Below are 12,802 nucleotides of genomic sequence, written 5' to 3' on the forward strand. Positions count from 1 at the left end.
CATACATTCACTGAATGTTTGTTTGCTCTGCATCAGACACTGCATTTTACAAAGGGTAGATGTCCCCTGCCCTAAAGTACCTCACAGTTTAGCTGGGGACACAGGGACAAGAAGTCATTACAACCCATGTCAAGCAGCTTTCACCAGCCTGTGGAGTCAAGAAAGTCACCTCAAGATTCACGATCCCCGATTCCCGTTCTTGCCTGCCCGCCAGCCCGGCTGGGGCTCCCCACGGCGTTTCCTCCCCTCTCGCGTGGCTGACAGCTGAAGTGGGCTAAGGGAACAAATAAACGAATGAATGAAAACGTAAATGTGGTCCGATCGCATATGCCTTGCTGGAAGTGTGGATGCATTCCTGAAAATCCGTTCAGTTCGGGATCACATGTCTTCAAACACAGAGAGGGAGCTTACTATTTAAAGCAATCTGATAGTGAGGCATTTTGCAAAGCAGAGACACTCCCATCATTTTGTAATGACCCTGATTAACCAACCAACGTTATTTCATTCGGATTTTCAGGATTTTCACATGCAGATTTCTCTTCGAGCGCGCGGTTCATATGGTAAGCACCGGTGTCCAGGAAGCCGTGCAGAATCTGAGACAGGCGAGAACCAAGGTCAGAGAGCCCCTCCTGGGTGGGCCACAGATCCCTGTCAAGGCTCCTCTTTCCAGACGCTGCCCCCCCGCTGGGCAGCACAGGGGGAGGGAGGGGCGCTCGGGGGGTCCTCACAGCCGAGCTTGGGGCTCTTGTTCCAGCTCCAGCAAGATCACTACTCCTCCTCTTTTGATGCTTTAGAGTCATCTTTGAAGAGCCTCCAAATGGCCAATAGTAAATCCTTGGCAGCCAAGGGCCTACCCCGGGCTCCCGTGAGGAGGGGCCTCTAGGCCGGCAAAGGGTGGGGCAGATGCAGAGGAAGGTGAAGGGGAGCCACGGAGGACTCGTGAGGGCAGCTGGATCGCGAGACCGGATCCAGCCTGTTCTGCAGGCTCGGCTGGCTCTCAGGACACAGGCCCTTCCCTGTGGCACCATATGGGGGAAATGTGAACGCTACCAGCCAGGATTTGTGTCAGGGCCTCTACATAGACGCTTTATCCTCCTCACAATCTTCCAGATGGGAGGAGAGAGCTTGCAGGAAGTCCACTGACTTTTCCAAATTCATGGTTAGCCAGGTGGCAAACCTAAAGCTAAAATCAAAATGTTCGAGTTCAGGCAAGGCCTTTTCTTAGTTACAGCCAGTAGACGTTATGAGCTGAGCTGGCTTTTTGGCCCTCAGACAGGCAAGCTACGTCACCGGCCATGCTGTCTCCAGCCGCTACTTTTCTGTTCAGCCTGTGAGGAAACGGCATCTCCAATGGAGCGTGGTTATTAATATCAGCATCATTAGTAGCTAAGTCACATGAGACGAAGAATAAGCCCCCTTTTTTTGCTTCATGATCTGTAAGCGCCCAGACAGCCGTCGGATCAATAGGGATTTTTCTCTTAAGGTCGGACTGGCGGCGGAGGCCACACACGACCAGCACAGTGTGGCTCCCCCTCCCTGGGCGCTGTGGGTCCTGGTGACATTGACATCTTTTGTTACAAAGTGGGTTATAAATGATTGTGGATCGGTCCACGCTGTGTTCCAGCTAGTTTACAAAGAAGCATTGGAGAGAGAAATTCCACAGGGCTGATAGGAGCCCTTCCCTAGGAAGATTTATACTGTGTCAGAGCAGCAAAATGCGGGACAGGCGGTAAAAACGGCCTCTGCAACTGAGCCAAAATCTGACCAGATCTTACCCCTCCAGCTTCTCAGAGTCCCCCTCTCCCTGCCCCCACCCCCGCCCGCCAAAGTCTGCAAGAAGACACCAAGGCCAAGTGCAGACCATCATTTCAGCTTTCGTTCCGGACTTCTGAATAAATCTGCGATCAGAGCAAAGACCGGTTTCCCTGTGGGGAAAATGCCTAGAACGTTCGGTGGACCCTCACCTGGGCATGAGTTTCACCCTCACAAGTAACCGCCAGGACAAGTGAGCACAGACAGCCGGCAGGATCCTGCCCGGGCTTGTAAGGGGCCGAAAGGGGTTGTTTCTCCGAAGCGCTGAGGGAGGGGTGGGGGGTGGGGGGTGTTGCTGGCGGGGCCTGCGCCCGAGGCCTCGGCAGAGCACGCCCGGAACTCGCTGACGCGGCAGGTTGCTGGTTGCCATGGCAACCTGACAGCCTCCCCGAGACGGGCAGGGTGGGGTTCTGAAAGAAGGTCGGCCAGGCAGCTGCTAAGCTCGCCCCGGGCAGGGTGGGCGTGGCGGATTGGGCTCCGCCGTTCCAGAAAGAGCTTCAAGTACGTGCGGGACTTACAGCGTTTTTTCCCCTAATGAACGGGAAAAAAAAAATCATAAAACAGGGATGAAGGAAATCATACAAATGGCAGAGAAAAGCACCAGAACACCTGAAAGGGGACAGCGGGTGGGCTTTGAAAGCGAAGGCGTGGAATGGTGAGAAAACAGTATCAAGGTGGAGATTAAAATCCTACCCAAGGAGCATAGGCCAAGAGAAAAAGCAACAACCTGCATCTTTTGAACCAAGGGAGAAAGTACTTGAGTCTGAGGCAGCTCCCTCAGCCTGCAGCCTGGGGCAGTGAGTGACAGGGAGGGGCTGGGAGTGACCTTGGCAATGACAAAGCCGGCCTGTGTGAGAGATGAATGGCTGCCGCCGCCCTCAGCCGGGAGCACACCAAGGGTTTTCTATCAGTGCTGGCAGATGGCTAGAGATTTTGCGCTGCCTTGAATTTTAAAGTATTTCTTCGTAGGAAATCAGACGTCTCTTGTAATGTGAAAATGGATTTAATTTAAGTGGCGGTTTCAAGCAGTCATCACAAATTCCACCAGGCACAAAAATATACCAGGCAAAAAGTGTCAGGATGGTTTTGAGCAGGCACGCTTTCTTGTTAGGTTGGGACAAACCAGCAGGTGCTCATGGGTTTTGTCAAATCTGATCTCCCGGTGACCACTCTTACCCACTGGTGAGACATAAGCTATTGGGGGAGGGAGGGGTCCAGCGAGGGGGGAGTAATTGGCTCTCAGTGTTGAAGTAAGAGGACTAGAAAAACAGGCTGCTAAGAGTTGCAGACAAGGGATTAAAACCTGAGTCAGGGTCACCACTGAGATGGTCTTCCTGACTATCTCAACAGGCTAACCTGGGTAAGTCCTAACTCTTGAGCGACAATGGCCAGTATTTGCTTTATAAATTCATCTGGGGCGCCTGGGTGTCTCTGTATGTTAAGCATCCGACTTCGGCTCAGGTCACGATCTCGAGGTTTGTAAGTTTGAGCCCCACATTGTGGGGCTGGTGTGCTGGTGGTGTGGAGCCTATTTGGGATTCTCCTTCCCCCCTCCCCCTGCCACATCCCTTCCCCACTTGTGCTCTCTCTCAAAATAAATAAATAAACTTAAAAAATTAAAAAAATTCATTCTGAATGAACCTAAGTGTTACTGTTTCTAAAACAGTGGAGCAATGCTAAGACTCTATTTAGTGCCAGGTTGGGCATATATATATATATATGTATGTTATATATATATGTATGTTATATATATGTATATATATAAACTTTGATTATATATCAAATATTATATATCAAAGATTATATATCAAAGTTGGGCATATATATATATAAGTTTATATAGATATAAACTTTGATTATTTATTTTTGAGAGAGAGAGAGAGAGAGAGAGGGAGAAGGAGGGAGAATGAGAATCCCAAGCAGACTCTGAGCTGTCAGTGCAGAGCCTGACACGGGGCTCAAACTCACAAACCATGAGATCATGACCTGAACCGAAATCAGAGTCAGATGATCAGAGTCAGCTGTTTAACCAACTGAGCCACCCAGGCGCCTGGATGATCCTCCAACTTTTTTTTTTTTTTTAATGTTTTATTTATTTCTGAGAGAGAGCGGGAGAGCAGGGGAAGGCCAGAGAGAGAGGGAGACACAGAATCTGCAGCAGGCTCCAGGCCCTGTGCTGTCCGACGCGGGGCTCGAACCCACGAACCGTGAGATCATGACCTGAGCTGAAGTCGGACGCTTAACCCACTGAGCCACCCAGGCGCCCCTGATCCCCCAACTTCTAAGAGGCCAGGAGAGAACTACCTTTCTCTCCTTACCTCCTGTTTCTCTTTCTCCTGTTTAATGGCCTCACCAAGCATTCTCTCTGACTGACTCCAAATGCCAAGGAGAAACCAGAGGAGGCTTAGTATCCTTACATCCCAAACGTAATTATTACCTAACGCCATCACAGAGCAAGAGAAATCATGGTTTGTTTCCCCGTGGCATGAGTTAGTTAGATCAGTTAGTAAGATCATCTCTCTCCAAGGTATTCTTGCCAAGGTTACATACTCAAAATTTCCCTCTTTTTTCCTCCTTCTCAGAAAAGTTTATATACTTCCAGCCTCTTCGTGACTCCTGCTGTACCTGACGTTGTGTTGTCTTTAAAATCCTTTCCTTGTCTGCAGGGGCTATGCCACCTTGTGGAAACCGGTCCCTTGGCTATCCCTTTCATGCTTCTTGAATTCCTTACCCATCACCCCCTGGCTGTGCCCCCTCCCTTTTCCTCCTGGAATACATGCCCACAGCCAGGGGTCACAATCTGAGTGTGGTCTAGGGCCACAATTTACAAAGTAAATGCCAAGTCAGTTTAGAGAAAAAAAACCTTTTTTTGTCTTCCTTAAATGACACCTAGATCCAAAGGAAACAAGAAAGTTTACCGAAAGGATTATCTTTAAAACTATCATTATACTCTATCTCTAATGCTTCTTTATGCATAAAAATGTTTAGCTTTGGATTTAGGAAAATTCCCCCGAATTCAAATCCAATTCATTAAGTCTGTTCAAATTACTGCTAAAATGTAGAGCATAATTCTAAAGATTTACTTTCCCTTTCTAAATTATTCCATACATTCAAATGATGCCTTTGAAATATGGTAGAAAGCATGAAAATAACAAAGACTCTAATTTAGAAATAATGGTACTGTTTGGAAATGTTAACCTGCAGGGCGGTTTGTTTTGTTTCGTTTGTTTTATCATTAGTGTTCTGGCTCCGCCTAATGGACAGTTTGCGTTATTGCAGAAGCACTTCAGAGATTATCCAGGACCCCTGAGATATTTCATTGTTTCATAGTCCAAGTGGTTTCCCAACTCGGTTGAGGTGGCTTAATTAATTGCACACTATCGTACAGTAAAAACAAAAAAAGAGAAATTCAGGCTCACAATGTATTCAACATCCCTTCACTAGAGGTTATGACGGATTCCACAAGAGATTCCCTAACATTGTTTCAATGTTAGTTGAAGGCATGACTCAAAGCACAGGGAAGACTACTCAGCTCTCCTATGAGCTGTATAGACCTGGGGAGTAATCCGAAAGAAAGGAATAGAGAGAGTGACTGTACAACTATGCGTCACAGATTTTTGATAAAGTTGAGCAGCAGATATTTGAGGTTTGTGTTCAATTTCAGCAGCTTGGAGTGTGGGTAATTTGTGGAGCTGATTAAGAGCAATCCGTATGTTTTAAAAGCACCAAGCAGATGGTAGGGCTGCCTTCATTTTTGGTGCAAAAATGCCTAATGAAATGAAAAAAGCCTAATGAAAATGCTAGACTGAATGGATGGCCATCCGCCTCATTCTTGGTATTCACTACATACTTCTGTTGGTTTTTCTGAATAGGCCGTGGTAAGGTATTTTCGGATCAGTCATGGGGGAGATGGGGAAGGAAGCAACATTTCCTCTTCTGTTTTCTTCTAGAATATTTGCAGTTTCAGGTGTCACATATAGGCGTGTGATCTATTTTGAGTTAGTTTTTGTATAGGGTGAGAGGAATAGATTGAGGTTTATTGTTTGCATGTGGATAGCTCAGTGCTCTAGCACCATTCATTGAAAACGCCCTAGCCTTTCTTCATTGAACTGCCTCTTCTACATTTGTTGACAATCAGTTCACCATCTATGGGCGGGTCTATTTCTTGACTTAATTCTGTTCCATTCATCTATATGTCTATCCTTTCTTCTCCGCCATGTCTTGATTACTGGAGATGTATCGTTAAGTCTTGAAACCAGTGTGTGGGTCTTCTAACTTTGTTCTCCAAAATCACTTTGACTAGTCCAGTTCATTTGCTTTTACATAGGAAGTTTAGAATTAGCTTGTTGATTTCTATAAAAACTCCCGCAAGGATTTTAATTAGATTGGTGTCCAATCTATAGATAAGTCTGGGGAGAATGGATATCTTAACAGTATTGAGACTTCTAGTCCATAAGAACAGTAATCTCTCCATTTATTTAGAAATTTTTCTTTATCAAGATTTTGTATATATTTTGTTAGATCTTGTACATATTTTGTTAGAATTATACCTGAAAATTTCTCAACTTTTGGGGAGAGGGGTGTTACTTAAGTGGTATATAAAATTCAATCTCAAATGTTTATGGATAGCATCTAAAAATACAAGTGGTTTTTATATATTGACCTTGTATCTTGTGACCTCGATAAACCCTATTGTTAGTTCTAAAAACTTGGTTGTAAATTCTCTCTGAATTTTTATGTAGACAACCATGCCATCTGCGACTAGAGACAATTTTATTTCCTTTTGTTAGTTTTTACTTGCTTTATTGCAGCCTAGGGGCTCTAATATGATACTCATTAAAGAACAAACATCCTTGCCTTGTCCCTAATTTTAGAGGACAAGCAATCAATGCTTCACCATTAAGTATGACGTTCTCTGTTGGCTTTTTATAGGTGACCTTTTAGCAGGTTGAGAAAATTCCCTATTTCTTTTGAATTACCTTTGGCAGCTGTGTTTTCAAGAAATTTGTTCATTTTATTTAAGTTGTTACATTTATAAACAGAATAGTTGATGGTGTTTCATTATTATTCTTTTATTGACTTTAGTGTCTGTAATGATATCTTTCAGTATGGATATGGATAACTTGTATCCTCTCCCTGTATTTCTTCTTTTTCTTATGTTTATCTTTTTTTTGAAGGGGAGAGAGAGAGAGAGACAGAGTGGGAGCAGGGAAGGGGCAGAGAGAGAGGGAAGCACAGAATCTGAAGCAGGCTCCAGGCTCTGAGCTGTCAGCACAGAGCCGGGCGCGGGGCTTGAACCCACAGAAAGACTGTGAGATCATGCTGAGCTGAAGCTAGAAGCCCAACCAACTAAGCCACCCAGGCACCCCAGTATGATTTCCTTTAAAAAGTTTTTTAAGTTTATTTATTTGTTTATTTAAGTAATCTCTGCACCCATTGTGGGGCTTGAATTCATGACCTGGAGAGATTAAGCATTGCATGGTCTTCTGACAGCCAGCCAGACACCCTTGATTTCCTGTCTTTTAAATTTGCTAGAGTTTTATTTGAATGATGTGTATTTGAAAAGAATATATAATCTGTTCTTGGATAGAGTTCAAGTAGGTCAAGTTGTTGTTCAGGTTTTTGGTAGCCTCCCTGATTTTCTGTCTTCTTGGTCTGTTGATTACAGAGAAAGGAGCATTGACATCTCCGACTGCAGTTGTGGATTTATTTGTTTGTTTGTCTCTCCTTTTGGTTTCATCAGTTTTTGGGTCATCTGTTTTGAAGCTCTGTTGTTGGGTGCATACACATTGAAGGTTGTTGACTTCTGGTGAATTGATTCCTTTATCATTACATAATGGTCCTTTTTTTTTTCCTGGTGATATTTCTTGTTCTGAAATCTACTTCTGAGATTAATATAACCAATCCAGATTACTTTTGATCAGTGTTCTCATGACATAATTTTTTTAACCATATTTTGACTTCTAAATTATTTAAAGTGGATTTGCTACAGACAGAATATAGTTAGATCTTATTTTATATATAACAATTTTTATCTTTTAGTGTGTAGGTTTAGACTGTAATTAATGCAATTATAAATATGGTTAGAATAAATTCACCATCTTGCTAGTTGTTTGCTATTTGTGTTTGCCTTTTTTAATGTTTACTTATTTATTTGGGGGTGAGAGTTCAGTCTCATGAACCATGAAATTATGACCTGAGCTGAAATCAGGAGTCAGATGTTCAAATGACTGAGTCACCCAGGTGTCCCTATTTATTTTTGCTTTTTTTTTTTTTAAAGTTTATTTATTTATTTTTGAGAGAGTGAGAGAGTACAAGCAAGGGAGGGGCAGAGAGAGAGGGAGACAGAATCCTAAGCAGGCTCTGAGCCACCAGCACAGAGCTCGATGTGGTGCTCAAACTCACAAACCATGAGGTCATGACCTGAGCCAAAATCAAGAATTGGAAGTTTAACCAATTGAGTCACACAGGCACCCCTATGTTTGCTTTCAAAAGATATTTAGGGGTGCCTGGATGGCTCAGTCAGTTGAGCATCCAACTTTGGCTCAAGTCATGATCTTGAGGTTTACGAGTTTGAGCCCCACACCGGGCACTGTGCTGACAGCTCAGCCTCGAGCCTGCTTGGGATTCTGTCTCCCTCTCTCTCTGCCCCTCCCCTGCTCATTCTCAGTCTCTGTCTCTTAAAAATAAATAAACATTAAAAATGTTATTGAAAATAAAAAATTAAAAGATATTTAAATACTGTGCTTGTGATGTAATCACACTAGTAAGTTTTAGGAAACTATTATGACTATAAGAACACAAGCTTTTGGGGCCATCTTCTCTTTGGAAGGAAGTCATCTGCTCATTGAATATTTAATACAGATAGATAAGGAACATGTTACTATGTGTTTAACCCAAAGGGTTACTAAATCTTTTCAAAGACTGTGAGGGAAGACAGCAAAGAGTTTAAAGACCTAGGGCTTGGTCTTAGCTCTACCCCTTGTTAGTTCTGCAGCTCTGGACAAGTTTCTCATCTCCTTGATGCTCAAATGGATGAAATAATGCTTACTATAAGCAATCGGAGGAGCTTTCTCTGAATCTTGGGTAGAGTTGTGAAAAACAAATCTCTCCACTTGGGGAAAATACTCAGACGGGGTTTCTAAATGTGTTTGGATGATGAAAGGGAGTTTAATAAATAATCGTAGTCAACTTGAGGAAATATGTTTGAATATACACAAATCAGTGCCTGTTGTAGAGAATGCAAATGAGAAACTATGAGGCTTCAAATAATGCAGGCTGGAGAGAAGAGTCAGTGCAATGGGACTTGAAGATCAATTGGATACAGAGGATAGAAAAGGGAGAGGTTTAGGATCACTTTCAAGTTTCAGATTTGGGAAATTCGGGAGATAGTGGTTCTTTCACTAGGATACAAATTACAGGACAGTTAGAGGTGCTGGCTCACGAACAGAAGGTAGTATTAGTTTTAAATGAATGTCAGTTGAATTTGAGGGATCTGTGGCAGACCAGGCGGAGGTGTCAGTAGGTAGCCTGATTCATGCATCCGCAGCTCACAAGGGGTCTGGGCTAGAGACTTGGAAGCCATCAGCATACACGTGGGGGTTGGAGCCAAAGGCATGGGTGAGTGTATATACTGAAAAATAGGCTGAGGATGGTACCCTGGGATATTCATGAGGATGCTTTCAGGTGTTAGAAAGTAAAATCTCAACTGAAAGTAGTATAAGGTGCTATCATCTTACATACCAAGGTGACACAGTTAACTCAGTGGCTCTAAAACTGAAGAACATGGATTCTTTCCATTTGTCTCATCTGCCTTCTTGGATATTTTGACTGGCCTTTAGGGACGATTTCCTTACGGGTCCAAGATGGCTGCCATGGTTCCAAGCATCCCTGAGGATGACCAATTGGAGGCACCAGAGAATCTGTGTATGAGTCTCTTTAAGGTAAGAGCCTTTTCCTTTGCACTGCTGGTAGGAATGCAAACTGGTGCCGCCACTCTGGAAAACAGTATGGAGGTTCCTCAAAAAATTAAAAATAGAACTACCCTATCACCCAGCAATTCCACTACTAGGTATTTATCCAAGGGATACACATGTGCTGTTTCAAAGGGGCACAGGCACCCCAATGTTTATAGCAGCACTATCGACAACAGCCAAAGTATGGTAAGAGCCCAAATGTCCATCAATGGATGAATGGATAAAGAACATGTGGTACATATATACAATGGAGTATTACTCAGCAATCAAAAAGAATGAAGTCTTGCCATTTGCCAACTATGTGGATGGAACTAGAGGGTATCATGCTAAGCGAAATTAGTCAGTCAGAAAAAGACAAATATCTTATGACTTCTCTCATGTGAAGACTTTAAGATACAAAACAGATGAACATAAGGAAAGGGAAGCAAAAGTAACATAAAAACAGGGAGGGGGACGATACATAAGAGACTCTTGCATATAGGGAACAAACAGAGGGTTTCTGGGAGGGCTGTGGGAGGGGGATGGGCTAAATGGGTAAAGAGGCATTAAGGAATCTCCTCCCAAAATCATTGTTGCATGATTTTATTTATATTCTACCTTGGATGTAAATTAGAAAATTAATTAATTTTTTACAAAAAGAATAAAAGCCTTTCTAGACTTGAACTTAGTGGATTTGAACTCCTGTTTGTTGGCAGGTAGTCCCATGCCCGTCCACGGTCACTGGCAAAGGGATGGAGTTACAGGGGGTGTGCACCAGTTATGATTCACCCCCATGGCTGTTCCTGGAAGCACATGGCCATTCGACACCTGGACAGAATGAAAGAAGTGAAGAAATGAGTGTTGGCTAGAAGCCCCAAGCCTGCCACTCCCTGGGAGCAGAACACCTTTAGCTGAGGAATATGCTCAGAACTATTCTGAGGCCACAGAAGCCAAGAAAGAAGAGATTCCGGAAAGATACCATGATAATAATAATAAAAAAAAAATTAACTGGTGAAATTGGAATACGATGTATAGTTTAGCTAACAGTATTGTGCTAATGTCGATGTCCCGGTTTGGTAATTGTGCTATAGTTAGATACAGAAGATGCTAGCATCAGGAGAAACCAGGGAAAGGGTCCATAATGACTCAGTGCTATTTTTGCAATTTTCTATCAGTCTACAATTATTAAAAAACAAGGTTTTATTTGAATTTTTCAAAAGTTTATTTATTTGGAGAGAGGCAGGGACAGTGCAAGTAGGGGCAGGGCAGAGAGAGAGAGAGAGAGAGAGAGAGAATCCCAAGCAGGCTCTGTGCTGCCAGCGCAGAGCCTGACTCGGGGCTCGAACTCACGAAACTGCGAGATCACGACCTGAGCTCAAACTAAGAGTCTGACACTCAATCGACCGAGCCTGCCAGGAGGCCCCAAATAAAAGGTTTTAAAAAGCTACAATAGGGGTGCCTGTGTGGCCCAGTCTGTTAAGCGTCCTATGCTTGGTTGATGTCGCAATTTTGTGAGTTCAAGCCCTGCATCGGGCTCTGCGATGACAGCACAGAGCCTGCTTGGGATTCTGCCTCCCTTTCTCTCTGCTCTGTCCCCATTCACACCATCTCTGCCTCTCTCAAAATAAATAAATAAACTTAAAAAAATAAAAAGTTTCAACAGTAATAGCCAATTGTTGTGCCAGGATTATTACAGGAAATTTACAGATATGCACTCATGTAATCCTCACAGCAACCCTCTGAAGTAGCTGGTTCCTAATAAAGCCCAATTTCTCAGATGAGGAAACTGAGGCACACAGATGCTAAGTAATCCGCTAAAAGGTAAAGCAGCTGGCAGGCAATCTGGCCAAAATTCAAACCCACACAACTCGGCTTTGGAGACACATTTCTGACCGCTGTGCTATACTGTTGCTTGGGGAGTACTCTTACTGTTAGGGTCACCGAGACGCTGTGTTAGGTCACAGGGCCCCACACCCAAAAGGCTCTCAGTGCTCAGTGCTGTAGAGACATCTGGCATGTTGACCTCTGTCCACCACGTTTAGCTCAAGCAGGTTGTTGGTGACATTTTGTGGAGGGCCGTGTGGTAATGACCTGTGAGGTGAACCCGAAATGTCAGAGCAGAGAGAGCGAATGTGGCTGGGTCCCACAAGATGAGCTGCAGAGAGAGGGGAGGGCTCTGGCGGGGGACACAGGAGCGCTTTCCCCTAGACCTGAGCTGATTCGGGTCCGGGGAACACACCAGCCACAAGGGAGAGCTGGAACTCACAGGAGAGAGGGGACACGGGGTGGCGGATGGGACTCACATTCTGTGCACACCCAGGACACACATCCCCCTAGAGCTCGGGGTTCTGTGTGAAGGGGGAGGCCCTCGGAGGGTGAGGAGCCCCCGAGGTGGCCGAGAGGCACCTCCGTCCCAGCCTGGCTGAAGCCAGACGGCCCAGTGCCAACCGGGCCCCGGTTTTCTCTGCTCTCATTTTCTTTCTAAACCTTTCCCTTATGTTCGTGACGCCCCTCCAGATGCCTGGTGCCTTCCTGCCCGCAGCTGCCTCATTTTGTTCAAGGCAAGAGCTCATGTTCAGTTCTTTGTACTTGTTCAATGACAGAATACACTTCGATGGAAATCCACATTGAGTTTCATGTGTTAAAACTTTGCTTTGATTATGGAATGAACAGCTGTTTTTCTGAGTTAAAGGGCATCCCAACAATTTAGGGTAGAGATCCGTCATGGGCTGAGGGCCCCTGATGTAACAGTAGGCTCACCTGGCTGACCCGAAGGGTAAAGCGGAGGCCTGAGGGCTGAGACACACGGAGATCAGTCTTCCCGAGATAGCTTCCGAACTAGCATCCTTATTGGGCTTAACCTCCCGCCCCCATTCATTTCTGATATAATGAATGTACCTTATTTTAGTCACAAGCATTTATTGAACTGTGTTTGGACCAGCATCAGAAAGATCTATGATTTTTTTTTTTAAAGAAAGAAATCTAGTAAAATCTAGGGATTCTCTTGCTAACTCTTGCCCACTAAGATTTAAACA

The 12,802-nt window shown here is 44.3% G+C and overlaps 1 long non-coding RNA gene across 2 annotated transcripts; it reads left to right on the top strand.

Moving 5' to 3' along the window:
- Positions 1-516: 516 nt before the first annotated feature.
- Positions 517-11,006, top strand: LOC120247363. Of its 2 annotated transcripts, none has more exons than XR_005532280.1 (4): positions 517-614; positions 1,784-2,042; positions 9,654-9,755; positions 10,484-11,006. It is a non-coding gene; the product is annotated as an uncharacterized LOC120247363 (long non-coding RNA). The 2 variants fall into 2 exon arrangements; XR_005532279.1 differs by having other exon boundaries at positions 1,784-2,005.
- Positions 11,007-12,802: the final 1,796 nt, after the last annotated feature.

The sequence above is a fragment of the Hyaena hyaena genome, unplaced genomic scaffold, assembly GCF_003009895.1.
Source record: "Hyaena hyaena isolate Hyena2069 unplaced genomic scaffold, ASM300989v1 scaffold_515, whole genome shotgun sequence".
NCBI classification, from domain to species: Eukaryota; Metazoa; Chordata; class Mammalia; order Carnivora; family Hyaenidae; genus Hyaena; species Hyaena hyaena.